Raw genomic sequence first — 12,108 nt, forward strand, 5'->3', positions numbered from 1 at the left:
TCAATTGAGCACAACACTCTGGTCCCTCCTTCTTTCCATCGGGGGAACCAACTAAACGGATGCTTCTACCATACCTGCCAAGAGTTCCTCCCAATTTGCTTTTCCATTTTCGGTGCACATGCGATGACCTTATAGGGGACAGACAGGTCTACCTTCATGATGAAAAACATGGGAAACCAACCACACATAAAGAGCGGGTGTGCAATAGACAATCCTCACGCTACTCTTTTCGCATCTTAGGTCGAATGTGTCATATGCATCGTCCAAGACAACGATGATTGGGTTTTCCTTGCTATAATGATAAGCAAGAACAGCGTCGATCGCTGCTAAATCTACTAGCTCGTCTATATTTGGAAAGAGTATGGTCCCAAACACCAATAGTGCTAATATATCAATGAATGAGTTCTACTCTCCTTGATCTGCCCAAGCTTCTGCCCTCTCCTCCAAGCGCTTCCTTGGTATCCCTACCACCCCATTCCTATTTTGCTTCACTCGGTCTAACTCTTGTGCCAATATCTTGACCACTTTTGCTACTCTTGCCATGGAAGGGTAGAAACCAGAAAAAAGGATATGGCTTTCTTCCTCCTAGTGGGTATCCCAAGATTCCTTCTAACTCTTCTATGGTTGGTACTAATTGGAAGTCCCCAAATGTGAAGCATCTGAGCGACTGGTCGTAGTACTAAGCGAGGGATGCGATGGCTTCAACGGACACTTCTATCATGGCCAAATCCCAGATTTTCCCATATGCCTTGTGGAAGGCTTGATATCGAACTTGATCCATCCGCTGCCCTAGCTCTCGCAAGCTAGCTAGTTCTAGGATCTTGACTTTGACATGATAGAACCTTTTTTTAAAAGAGGGCACTTGGTTCGACCCCATGTTTGCTATAATGAAAATTTTGATGATCAATACTTCAACAACCTATCATAGAGGAGATATGATGAATGCATCAGGGAATGTTTATGCTATGCATGACAAAATGCGTTTACCTATGGACATAAGAGTCCAGAAGACCATCCCTTCTTACCTATAATGCATTGGGTATCATGGTTTTTTCATAGTTATTACCATGGTGCCCAATGCATGCAATTAAGAAGGCAATGCGGACCTTCCGGATTCCCGTGACAAAGATGACGAGACAAATGCGATGCATGAGTGATGACACGGCATGAGTATGCATGCATGAGAGCATGTAGTTGGTAGCACAAAGAGAAACATACTAGACGAACGAGCATCATAACGCAATAAGTTAATGCCGAAATGACATAACAACATGGCAAACACAGGAATGACGCACACAATCACGACATCATAAAGATATGCTTGGCTATATCAGGGAAACAAAACATAGTGTGTTTGTTCTGTACCCCGAATTTAGGAACCTAACGGGAGGAACTAAAGGTTTTCTATTTAGTGACAACTCCCAAGGGTGGTCGCACATAACTCTCAAAGATTTCTAGAGATATCATCCTCTTTGATATCAAACATTGTGGTGGTAGGGACTACTAGTGACAACATATCATCAAAGAGAAAAACTCTATATGAGGCTTCACTATTATCAAGCGATTCAGAGACCTAACATGACCACAGATCAACCTCAGCTTCCTAGGTCTCCACGGACCTGGGTATAGGGCCCAATAACTCACTGTGTGTGCAAAGGTGTAGGTGCCATGTGTGCATAGAACAAAAAAACATTTCTAAATATGCATGTAATAGGTAAACAGCCACACCAAATACAAAAGCACAGAAAAGGAGTTATATGAACATAAGAACATAAAAGGAAGAAGGAGAAACAAAATAAAGAAAAAGGTCACAATAAATATTGCACATAGATTAAATGGCTTAACTCTCTAACAAAGGTTTCCAGTGGAGTCGCCAACTGTCGTAACCTACCCTTCGGCGAGAGGGCGAGGTGAGATTCAAAGGTGCGTCTTCCAAAGAAGGAGAACGCGTGGGAGTCACCACCAACGTTTATTCGAGGAAAATATTAGAAAAAACCAAAATGGGGTCTGTGAATTTTAGAATAAGGGTTCAGGAGTTGTTTACGCATGGGGAAGGTATTAGCCCCCCACTCGTCCGTCACAAGGGATGACAGCCTTTAATCGAGTGTGCAAAGTCGTGACTTTTATATTTATTTATTTTCCCTTTTTATGTTTTTTTACTTTTTGGGGTCGACAAGAGCGTTACCCTTGCTCCTACATATCCTTAAGTGCGACGAGGAACTCAGACTTACGTAGTTCTTTAAAAGCAAGAAAGTTTTGCGTTGAGTTGATTTTAAACTTTTGAAAGGTTCATTTTAACCAACAAAAATAAAAGAGACTGTTAAGGAATTGGACCTTGAATGGATTCAAGCGACTTTTATGGACAAAAAACTCAATTACATGCTGATTTCATCTTGGTTTCACTTATTAACATTCAATCTCATTAAAAGATTATTTGTGATGTAAATGATCGGTCAAAACTCACTTTACAAGGAGAAAAGAGATTACTGATGGTAGAAGAATGAGATGAAGATGTGCAAAGCAACAAAGAGGACCCCTAAGGGTGCATAGATTGTATCCAAATCCTTAAAATAAATACTAACCAGATGACGAACGAAGAACACCAAACGATGAACGATGTAGAAGTCGATTACGGTCGCGATTCGATAGCGCCTCGACCTCATTTTTCTCTTCTGTCTTCTCCTTCTCACTGATTTTCACTGAAATCTCTCAATGTTTGAAAGTTGAACCCTTTCTTTAGCCCCTCTCCCCCTCATGCCTATTTATAGGAAATGAGGGGGTTGGTGGATATGCAACGCGCCCAGGCAAGTTGTTGCTTCAACCCGAAGTAACCTTGCTCGCCCAAGCGAGCTGGTTACTTCACCCCTAAGCTATTTGGGGACCCAGGCGAGCCAGAGGCTAGCCTGGGCGAGCTAGGGGTCAAAAAAAAACTTGAAATGATCCTTTTGCCCTCCCTTTTGGGTATTTTATGCATTTTTTACCGAAACATCAAATAATCTTTCATCTTGCGCGGCAACTGGTGTCAAACATCTCAATTCGGCTAGCATGAATCAAAACGTTAGCGAATGATAGTCCCCGGACGAAATTAGGGTCTAGCAATTGCCAAATTAATACAACAAATCCCATGGTTCTAAAATGTTCAAGCATTTTTCTTACAAAAAATTTGTCATCCAAATCCATGGCTATTGTGAAATTAAAATGTCGATCTAACATTCCAAAAATGTTCAAGAATGGTAGACATTTATTGAATCAAATCATCGACAATTGTCAAATTAAAATTTTGATGCAATGGCTAACAAATCTTCAAGCTTTCTTAAGAAATCAATGATTGTTGACAAATTAAAATTACAATCCAATGACTGATAAAGCTTCAAGCTTCCTTTACTATACTATATAGATAGATCATAGTGATTTTTATTTTATGATGTTATAATCATAGTGATCATTAATCAACAACCTTAAAATAAAAAAAAATTATATAATTGGGTTGGGCTAAAATTCCTAAACTCTAAAGGTTAAAAGCAATATTTTAAGAATCGAATTAGTCATCGAATTGACTAGGACATTGGGTTTGTGAGTCACCCGTCAAACTAGTTTCACTCGATATATATTAAAATATATATATAATATAATTAACAGGATAACTTGCACCTATTGAGGAGGAATAAACTTTCATTTCCATTTCCTATGCTTCTACGTTAGAAACTCATTTTTGGCAAAGGGTTTTATCACCATAAAAAAAAGGGATTAGAATGTTGAGACAAAGTCTCTCCAAGAACTAAGTGTTTTAATGATGACAAACCACTATGAAGCAAAACTGAAGTAAACTTAGCTACTAATGGTTGCTTTAATATTTTTTATTAAGACATGACATTTAAAAGCATGGCACAAGTGGGAAGCATAATCCTACCGTGGAAGCTTCTCCATGACATACATTTTTCAATCAAAAGCAGGACTATCAAAAGGAGAGTTATTTAGAAATTGGAAAGACAATCATGATTTTTCAAGTCAAATTGCATATATTAGAAGTTAGATGTTAGGGATAGCTTAAGTCAAGGAGTAGATATTAGAAGCTACACACGATTTAGGATTATCAAAAGTTGCATTGCTATTGAAATGTGAAGATAGACACATCTTGCACTTTAGAAGTACACACCAGTTAGAGATGAATCAATGCTTAGACAACACTGATCCTGATGTCATTGCTTTTTGTGATCCTTGATACAGCCTAAGTCATAGGAACTCAAGGATACAATTATCCTAGTTGAAAAAAAGCCAACAACCAATATTAGAAAAAGAGATCGCAAAACCAGTAACAACACTTCTCTTGAAGACTTGTTTCATAAACAATCTCCAAAAAAACTTCCCAAGATTCAAAATTTGAATTCATGATGAAGCCACCAAGATCACAGCTAGCACCAACAAATTTTTCTCAACAAATCCTTCAACTTCTATAAGGTGAAAGCTGGTGACAGTGAAACAAAAGCAAAAATGAAGAAGACAACTTAATAGAGTTGTATGGTTGAGGTTGAATCAAGAAGAACAACTACCCGTAGGAACAAGAACAACTCATGAAGAATTTGAATTCAACCTTGAATAGCCACAAATGGCTAGCTCCTTGATCAAGTCTATAAATTGATCAAATGCAAAGGAACAACAACTTGCAAGGAACATTGCCAAAGAAGAGGGTAAATGTGAGTTGACAAACCCCTTATCTAAAAGGACTTCCTTAGCCCATAACACTCTAGGTGAAAGTCAATTGTTCCTAAATTGAAAGTGTTTTGTCCACCACTCCCTTGGTGTGAAGGGACCATAATAAGTAATTATGTGTAGCCAGTGGCAAGTGCTATTGAAGATAGGTTAAAAAAGTAGTCAGGTGACTACTACTTTTGAAGTTCTAAGTGCATAATGGGTTTTTGAGTGTGTGTGTGTTCAACATAGGTTCTGGTCAAGATAACTAAAAAGAGTAGTTAGGTGACTATTGCTTCTTAGGTTCTAGGAAACTATTAACAGATTGGAAAGTGTACCAATTTTATCACAAGTAGTAAAGATTAAAACATAAGATCGGGTGTCGAGTCCACAGGGACTTTGTTTGTACTTGTGTTGGAAAATACCCAATTTATAAGCAAGAGAAGAGGGAGTAGAATAGAAATTAGGAGAAGGAAAGAAATTGAATTTTAAAAAGGTAATAATAAAATAAACAAGAAATTAAACAAGATGAGTGCAAAAGATGACTTTAGAATGCAATTATGTTGGGGCCTAGCATGCCTAACTACCCTTGATGCAATATTAATGTTTTTTTCTATTAACTGCTTTCCCAATTTCCACCCACATCTACAAATATGCTTAACCCTGATCCCTCATGATGAAGAACCTAATTTATGTATTCTCTCCCAAATCCCTAACTGCTTTCCCAATTTCCACCCATATCTACTAATATGCTCAACCCTGATCCCTCATGATGAAGAGCCTAATTTATGTATTCTCTCCCAAATCCCTAACTGCCTTCCTAATTTCCACCCATATCTACTAATATGCTCAACCCTGATCCCTCATGATGAAGAGCCTAATTTATGTATTCTCTCCCAAATCCCTTTGCAAAGATTGAATCATAAATAGCATTAAGTATGAAGATGCATGCAAAGGCACAACAAAGTCACTCTATCCCTAGTAATGCAATGTTAAGATGTCATTTCCTAGTTCTTTAGACATTACCATTTTCCAATGTATAACCCTTAAAAACATATGCATGGATGGCCAAACCACATAATAGAGATGAAGAGCGGGAAAGAGATACTAGAAATTGAAATTGCATTAATAGATAATAAGAACAATTACATTACAAGGGCACTGGTTGCTAGGCTCCCAATATAGGGAGTTTAGCCTCTCATAGCCATGAGAGACTTTACACTTCAGAGGCTAATAGAAGAAGGGGTTGGATGAATAATAGCAAGAAAAGGGGGAATGGCTAAGAAAGAAAATTTCCCCTAAGCGATAGGCCCAGGATTTTGCTTACTTCTCCTTATATAGGCTCCAAGTAGCTTAATTTTTATGTTGACTTCATGCTTAGCATGAGTTTTCATGCTAAGCGTACCTTTGGGCTTCGCTATGGACTTTCTGCGCGCTATGTAACGACCCGCCTCGTCGCTACAGTATCCACACTCTAATATTTGATAATTTCAATTTTTATAAAAAGAACTCCCTTAATTTTTTATTATGAAAATAGAAGTGATTTTGTCACAACATAAATTCATCCAACAACACGCCATTACTTAAGTGAATATGCATAATTACATAGAAACAATAATTCGGTACAGTCATACACATAACGAAAATTAAATATGTTCATATATATAATTAAAATTCCAGTTTTACATCTTTAACTCAACAAAATAAAACTTAAAAAACCAACTACGGAGGAGTTGATTACAAAACACAACTCTCTCCCAAAATAACGCCAACGTCATCACGTCGGCTCGGCGGCTCCTCACCAGAATCTTACTCGCTACACCCTGCCACTGTCATTCTGCTCCCACGAACAAGGTTCATGATCATCACAGGTATCAACCACACGATACAAAATTGCAAGGGTGAGTTTATTATAAAAGAACCAATACCAATTCCAAATAACCACAATTAGCAAGGAACATAGGCAAACATGATAAGCATGCACAACAATCATTATTCAACACTCATATCCAACAAATATTCATCATTCACATCCAACGATTACTCATCATCCATCCATGGACCCAATCAAGACTGCACAAAATGATGCATGCACCTGACTCAACACTCAGATGCAATGTGGTATGTACCAACAACAACCAAATATCAGGAAATAGCCTAAGCGTGTCCACACGACACTCTCACTTAGGGAACTGTGCTGAGTTTGTCGAGACCACCCGGTTGTGCACGTAACAGACCCCTCCCATAGGTGATCAGCCTGGGAGCCCAAAGGTGTTCCCTACCAGGTGACAGCCCCCTAGTACAAAGACCATGAGCTATGATCACGACCAAAAGTAAATGCCAAAGACCATGGACCAATTAAAGCACCTAAGCATCCCCTCAGGAATGCTTAGATTCTCTAACCACGCTAGTTACCCACGTCTGGGCCATCCGACAAGGTCAGTGCACTCTACCCCCCATGACATACACTTCATACGACGTATGATCATGGCCAAAAGCTAGTGCCAAAGACCCTGGAAGGTCAGTGCACAGTGCCCCCCACGATCATACACAACATCCAACGTATGAACGTGGCCAAAAGCTAGTGCGAAAGACCCTGAAAGGTCAGTGCACAGTGCCCCCCACGAACATACACAACATGCACATGCCAATGCATTTCCAACATCAATGAACAAATCGTATTTCCATGTCATTCACAACATAAATATCATTTCATCTCAATGACGTTATCAACAACAACAACAACCTCATTTCATATTCACATATTCATCAATAATAACAATTCATGTTGACATGGTCTTTATTAACAATGTCATCTCAAATCAATATCATCATTATCATCACATATCAATTAAAATCCTCAATAGCAACATCAACAACAATTCAAACCAACACAACAATATCATTTCCACCGCACAACCTTCAAACAGCCAAAACAATATCATTCATCACAATATATATATCGCATCCCATTAGTTAAAACATAATTTTCTTTGAAGAAAAATCAGCATGCACAGGGACAGGCAGATATCCTCATAGCTAGGTTCCCTGACCCTAACTATGGTGTTAAAATGGTAAATTTTATAATAAACTCCCCTTACCTATAGTGAGCTACCCCACGGATTCCTTGTCGCGTCACTTGAAGATTCCTTTTTGTCCTTGCTTGTCGATTCCACACAAGCCTCTACCATGCCAAAACGAAGGAGACTTAGTATGGATTTAAGAAAACAAAGCTAGTAACAGTGCTCTGGGTCAAACACCCACATCACTACATGAAAGAGCTGAGAGTATTTCGGGTTTTACAAAGGAACGTAATTTGGAAATTCCGACCACGCCAATGTGACCGGGGTTCAGTGTAGGTTACGAAAATAACATGTATTTCATGAAAGGATAACGTTTACAAAGTCTCTTTCTCTAAGGTTTTTCAAAGGAAGCATAAGACATGCAATGGCGGTTGCAAAGTTAGAAAAGATGCAAAGACAAGATGGAACTAACAAGAAACAAGCATAGAACCATGGTTACCTCGAAAGAAAACGAAAGATCAGATTAGGGTTTTCGTTCTCTACCGAAACCGCAAGCCAAGTTGGAAATTCTGCTTCGGTTGAAGGGTTCCTCTCGGTGTGGGTTTTCAATGGAGAACAATGATGGTTTGTGGTGGCTAATGGTGGATGTGGGTGATGGAGAAAGTACTTGGAACTTTAGAAATGGATTTGGAAGAAAGAAAGAAAGAAGAAGAAATGGCATTTTTCCTAAGCTACAAGAAAGCAAAGGCTGAAATGCTTAAATAAGAGATGCTCTCGGGAACGGAAGCTTATAGCACACTCCAGATAATTTCTCAAAGATCCCAACGGTTAAATCATGGTAAAGTGTCTTGTAAAGTTGCAAACCAAATTTCGAGAAGATCCAACGGTTAACGAAGGCTGGGCAGCGTTTCTACTGAGGCTGCTTCATGTAGTTTTCTCTAGAAGCTTCATTAAGAGGCTTCCTCCAGAAGCTTCATTAAGAGGCTTCTAGCACACTCCAGACATCTGCTCAAAGATCCCAACGGTCAGATCATGGAAATGTGTTTTGTGAAGTTGCAGACCAAATTTCGAGAAGATCCAACGGTTAATGAAGGCTGGGAAGCGTTTTTACCGAGGCAGCTTCATGTAGCTTTCTCTAGAAGCTTCATTAAGAGGCTTCCTCTAGAAGCTTCCTTGTGGCTTCTTTGAGAAGCTTTCTCAAGAGGCTTCTTTGAGAAGCTACATCCTTATCTATCCACCCCTCTATTAACTAAATTAACTTCCTTAAAAATAATTACGGATGAAAATAACGCAACAAATAATCAAACATCAAACATAATTACTAATAATATATAGATATATATATCAGGGTGTTACACGCTAAGCCTGGATTGCATGCTGAGCGAGCTGTCCAATTCTTCCAACTTTTCTTCAAGGATTTTTTCTTCCATTGTTTGCATCAATTTTCCTCTAAAGCACTTGAAATCTTCTTCTTTTGACTTATGCTAATAAAAAATTGCAAAGATGTTAATTTCTTCGTTATTTTATTAAAAACAATAGTAAAGTGAATAAATTACAATCATTATTAGCCAAAATTGACTATCAAATTTTGCAGTTATCAGGAACACAATGGATTTTTGTGTGTGTTTAGTAGCAATTGCTACAAAGTGTGAAGCTTGGATACATTTTTTGAAAAAATACATGGGTAAAAGCTTGGGGAGGTTTTAAGGAAAAATACCTACTTCGAAGAGCCTAGAGAGGCTCTAGGAAAAAATAATACCCAATTGTAGGATCCTATGGTGATTTCAAGAAAGAAAGAATACCACAGGGTGTTTGGTCTTAGTGGAAAGCTCATAGTTTCAGGGACTGGATGTAGCCTAGGTTGGGTGAACCAGTTTAATCCTTAATGTGTTGTTTCCTTTCTTATTGGGTGATTTGTCTTTGAACTTATCATTTATCTAAGTACTTGTAAGGAAATGTGTTACTTCTGCTAGATTTTTAATTCTCTAAGCAGAAAAGCTTAAGAGGCATATTCAAAAGCTAATGTGCATTTGCACAAAAAAAAAATATAGCCATATCAATAAAGGGTCACTACTGAACCTCCTTCTAGTTGTCGACTAATTCACTTCAGTTAGTATCAGAGCTCAGCCTCTAAGGTTGATCAAGCCTAATTGTGTAAAATGAGAAGATCCTTGAAGAAGTGATGGCTAGCACAAGCACAAGAGTGTTCATATCAGAAGGAGCATCCACAAATAAACCACCAAGCTTCGATAAGAGAAACTACTATTATTGTAAGGAGAAAATAAAGTTCTTCATGGAGTCACAGGACATGGACATGTGGCAAATTGACCAAGAAGGTCCATATATTCCCACGAAGAGGAATACGGAGGGGATATTGCAAGATAAACCCAAGGTCGAATGGAGTCCAAATGATAAGTAAGCATATCTTCTTAACTTCATAGCCAAATACTTTCTTCTATGTGCACTCAGTAGAAGTGAGTATGATAAAGTTGTTGGTTGCGGGACAACTAAGTAAATGTGGTATACACTACAAATGCCCCATGAAAGGACTAACCAAGTGAAGAAGTCCAAAATAAACATCTTGACTCACCAATATAAGTTGTTCAACATGGAAGAAGTTGAATCTATTGACGAGATGTTTAGTAGATTTACAGTTATAATAAGCGATTTGAAGTCATTAGAGAAGACATAAAGTACCAAAGACCATATCAAGAAGATCCTAAGGAGCTTACCTAAGGTATGGAGACCTAAGGTAACAACAATCTAGAAAGTAAAGGATCTAGCTAGCTTGAAGCTAGATGAATTGTTAGGATCTTTGAAAGTCCATGAGCAATAAATGATGGATGAAATTCAACCTAAAAAGGGAAAAAATATATCCCTTATGGAAAGGACCTCTTCTAGGAAGACTATGCATCAATCAACATCTTCTAAAGAAGAAAAAGGTAATACTTCTATACATCATAGTTTTCGTAATTTCATGAATAAGTGTTTGATTGATAATATAAGAAATTGAATTTAAATTATGTTATTTGATGTATCAACTAATTAAAAATATGATGTTTTTGGTGCTTGATGTGTTTTAGTGGGTTTAGATGAGTTTGAACTAAGTTCTTGGATTTGAGTAAATGAGCATTTTTTAAAAAAAGAAAAAGAGAGAGGGAGAGAAAAGGAGATGTGTTTGGAAGAAACGAGGGTAAAAAACAAATTTTAAAATTTCCACCCCAATATACGTAGCCACAAGCATCCCTTCCTCTCATTATTTTCATTCTCATCTCCCTTCGTCTCTAAGTTATTCTTTCTCTTGAGAAAAAGATGGATTTTCACACACTTGATGACTTGTTCTTCCTTACTCTCTAGAGTGTCCTTAGTTGATTTCAAGTGGGTAAGCTCAATTTCATCCTTTTCTTGATCTTTTAGTTTCTTTCTCACTCTCTACCAGGAGTTTTAGAAAATGGGTTTCATCTAAACCCTTAAATTAAATGATCCAAATTTTGATTGAAGCTAATGTTGGTATTGGTCTAGGTCTCCTCTATATGATTTCATAGCAAGAGTTGGGAAAAGATCAATTTTCTTCTTTAATTATCATATTTCCTCCTCTAGATTTAATCAAGGGATTTCAAGAATGATGGGTAAGGGAAGCTCCAACCTATGCTATATTGTGTTGTGATTTGAAATATTGAGTAATTAGATGGTTGTGTGTTGATTTTCCCTTTTCTCCTTTTGAAACCTAAGATTGGAAATTTAGGGAATATCAAAATTAATTTTGTTTGAGGATGTTATTGGGTATATTGGTTGATTAGAAAGCATAAGGAATCATGATTTAGGCATTTATATTTAGTTTGGATGCTTGGGTATGCCATATATGGCATTGGTTGTGTGGTGCATTTTGGCAGAACATATGTTGGTATTTTTGTGACAACTTTGTATGTAGTGAATTAAATTGAATTCCTTTTGGTGGACATGAAAATAGACATCCAGGGCTACAATTCTGTATATTAAAACGTTTAAAAAGATTTAAGGAGTTATTATTTTCCAAAGTTAAGGGTGTTATCAGAAGAAAAAAAAAACAAGACTGAACACGACACCCTTCTGCATAATTCTATATTCACACAAAATTGGTATTGAAAAACAAATTAAATGGTTAGAAAGTATTCATTTCAAGATTTCCAACGATGTATGGTATGCCTTTTAGTTCATTCGATTTCTATTTTTGCAAGTTGCTCATAAATTGACCTAAGTGCTATGATTGTTTTTATTATCTTTCCTCTTTGTTTTCTTTGGCATACTTGTGATAGTTTGATGATTATGTATAAGAAAAACTCACATGTTGATGAGTAGATGAACGATGAATCAATGATATGAGAATGTGATATGATTGGTTAAGTGTGTTCATTCA

This window comes from Glycine max, chromosome 2 (assembly GCF_000004515.6).
Source record: "Glycine max cultivar Williams 82 chromosome 2, Glycine_max_v4.0, whole genome shotgun sequence".
Lineage (NCBI taxonomy): Eukaryota > Viridiplantae > Streptophyta > Magnoliopsida > Fabales > Fabaceae > Glycine > Glycine max.